We start from the raw sequence: 3605 nt of genomic DNA on the forward strand, positions 1-3605 counted from the left end.
TCCGGCCTCTGACATTCCTTAAATGTGCTCCCTCTCCTCTCTCCCCACTGCCTCTACCTTGTTCACATCTGTCTCTTCTCTCAAACAGACTTGGGAAGTGCACTCTAGCTCCCCTTCCCACAGCCATCAGAGTGACCTTTGTAAAACAGAAATGTTTCTCCCTTCCTTAAAGGCTTCCTGGCTTTACATCACTCATGGGATAAAGATCAAAGTTCTTAATCCTTGACACACAACATTGCATATGTTTGTCCAGGTACCTCTCTCTCTTGCTAGACTGTGACGGCCACCAGGGCAGGAATGCACACCTCTTTTATTTTGAATTCCCACTAATGGCTTGGAGATGCAAAACATACTCAATCAAGGTTAAGTGAAGTAATGCAAGCAGGTAGAGGAAAAGTATAAAGACAACCTAGTTTTAAAGACTCTCTCTCATGCCAGTTGACATGAGATCATTTTTTACTAGCTCTCACCACCAGATGGTTCATCTCTCTCACCATGAATAGCAGAGGCATGAAATTTTTTTTATTTGACAATTAATAAAAGATATACCAAAGGTGGAAATAGGGTCTTGATATGAATTTTCTAGTATTGGATTCTGGCTTCACCATTTTCCAGGTGTGCAAGATACTTAAACTCTATAACCCTATAACCTCTATACTAATAGTATCTGATTCAAATGGTTCTTATGGGGATTAAATGAAGCAGTGGGTATAAAGTGTGTGGAATAGGAAATATTCAGCAAAAAGTAGCTGTGGTTGATACTCTGAAAGAGGTTGCATGCATGGTTCATTCACAGATAACTGGAAGCATTATTGCTGTTAGTTAGATGAGAAACATGCATGCATTTCCTAGAATGGGGGAAATGTGTCTTTATTTTTTCCATAGAGTTCAGGCCATACAGAGTCAGCTTCTGAAGGAGACTGGGAGTTTTTGTCTCTGGTCTCCCTGACTTTTTTCTCCCCCAGTGTTTTCTACCCCTCTGTCCTCTCCCTCCATGGTCCTATTGCTCCTGGAAGAGAGGCAGCAAATCTTACAGCCCTCTGTAGAGATAGGCTTGGGTCTACTGGGGATAGGTGGGCTATCTTGTTGACTTTCAATATTATCTTAGAATTTGTCTATCCATATGTCAAAGCAATACCTTGACCCCATTGAAAAACCTCATTCCTTTTAAACTTGAGTTCCATTACTGGACCACAAATTACATTGTATTTTGTATTGGGGTGTTTTTGACCTTTCCAAAAAAAAAAAAAAAAAAAGGTTCATATTGTTCAACCTAATTACTGAAGAATGATAATTTGTTAACTATAAATATGAAAATATGTGTGTACAACCTTTTTTCTGTTATTGCATTTTTTCATTTTTTAACATACTGGATTCTCAAAAAAATGACTTGGGTTGGGGGAGGGGGTCTCCTTTACTCTCTGAGAAGCCATAGAGTGGAGCCATCTATAAAGCAATTCTTTCTTTTACTGACAATAATTATCTTTTATAACATCTCCTCGATGTATTTTTGTGTTAAAAGATCTGCCCTCTCTTAAAAGAGAGGAAAGGAGAGGGAGAAAAATTAAAGGCATACCGAGGGATCATATAGTATATAAAATGACAATAATCATGAGCCACCTATTTCACAAATTACCGGGGACATTACACATGATAATACAGGCCAAGAACTTTAAAGAGTTAAAAGTACAATCATGAAAGGCAGTCCACTTACAGTGTACTCCAAAGACCATTTTCAATCTGTGAACTCTTTGTTTCTGGTCCATGGTGAGATAAATATGAAAATTTGAAAGCAAGCATTTAGAAACTGTTATAGAAATTTGACAAAGTAATTTTATGTCTGTTGAATCAAATAATAAAAGATTTGGGCTTGTATTCTGTATGTCTGATTTTTTACTTCATTTCTAGTAATTATTTTCATTGTACTTCACAAAGGCAAAGAAAAACCTGTCCTTCACTATACATAGTTTGAGAAGCATTGATAAAAGGTATTATTATTTCTGAAATTTTGCTTAAGAACCATTAAATTTCTAATTATAAACTAGTTACATGTCATTATTTGAGAAACACTGTTTCATACCAAGTGTAAAGAGTTGCCAGCATACAAACAAGTTCCAGAACAAGTTTGTTTTGTGTTGGGTAACTTGGTTATTTAAGAGTTAGAAACTATTCTTCCCACAAAATTACATAAACCTGGGGTTATGTTCTTGGTGTAGCCCAGAAATCCCAGTTATCTCAAAAGATTGTTAAGCTATACTATAAAATTTAATGAACAGGTATATGCTATAGCCTTTAAAAACCAGTCTTTTCCATCCTCCTACAATGGAGAATATAGACTTCTGATTTCCAGATCAGAAAATACCTCTCTTTCCCACCTGCCTGTGCAAAATGGCGATTCCTAGCCCTAGCATGGTGGTGGGGATTGGGTAAGAATGGGGGCTACTTCTGCAGAAACTGTTTCAACAGCAACACTCAGAAGGAAGAAGAGAATGGAGCTACAGTACTCTTCACACAGAGCGATGAGGAAGTTGGGAGTTGGAGTTTGAGGGAACTCACTGGTTGTGTTAATAACGTTAAACTAAAGTTTCTCCAAGATTCTCTGAGATTGAGATGACGTTGGTTTTGCTGACCTTGAAAGCCCTGGTTCTTTACCACAAATGCTTCTGTGCCCTAAACTCTGGGCTGTTGTTCCCTTGGTGGCCTAACACCAAATTGGGATGAGGCTTCATCCTGAATTGAGATTTGTCCCTGCCAGAGGGACCCATGACACGAAGAAAGGTAAGCCTCCTGTTCTTTCAAAAGACAACTATTTATCTCTCTACCATTCAGCATAACCTAATATCCCTTAGATACACACAGGAGAGGGATCTTTTTTTTTTTTTTTTTTTCGGGGGGGGGGGGGGATGAGAAACCAGAATCTGCTTTTACTTACTGATTGTTTATGAAACTGATGTTTGTTGAAAATTGGCAATTCTCATGGCTTCTGCCTACATGCTGTAGGATGGAAAACCCTGGAAATCAGTAGAAGCTTATTCCAGGCATACTCACTTGTTTGAACTGTCTCAATCTTAATGAGTTTCCCTTTTACACTTCTTGTCTTTCTTTCTTTTTTCTTTCTTTCTTTCTTTCTTTCTTTCTTTATGTTATGGCTGTTAAAGTAAAAGAAAACAAAAATTAAAAAAAACGTTAGATCAAAATAGCGTCCACGTCTTGAGGTCTCCGGTGCAGATGAAGCATTACTAGGAACAGAATGTCTCTTTCCTTCCGTCTACACCCTGTCATAGAAAGGAGTTGATTCCAACATGAATTATTTACAAGAAAGAATCCTGAATCTTCTCCTGTAATGAAAAAGAGTCTTTCAAACTTTATCTAGAAGTTTCTTGCCGGCCTATGGGGTAAGGGATGTCTGTGAAGACTAGGATGAGAAAGGTACGAGGGCTGCTTGAGGTCCTTGAGGGGGTCGTCCGTTTGGGAAAGGAGGTGGAGGAGTCCAAGTTTCACGCCCTTAACCTAAACTGGGGCGTCCGTGGGTGGGGGGTGGGGAGGGCCGGGGGAAGCTGGTGGTGACAAAAGCCAAGGGCCGGCGGAGGGCGGAGACGGGGCGG

The sequence above is a fragment of the Phoca vitulina genome, unplaced genomic scaffold (assembly GCF_004348235.1).
Source record: "Phoca vitulina isolate PV1807 unplaced genomic scaffold, GSC_HSeal_1.0 scaffold4, whole genome shotgun sequence".
Taxonomy (NCBI): Eukaryota; Metazoa; Chordata; class Mammalia; order Carnivora; family Phocidae; genus Phoca; species Phoca vitulina.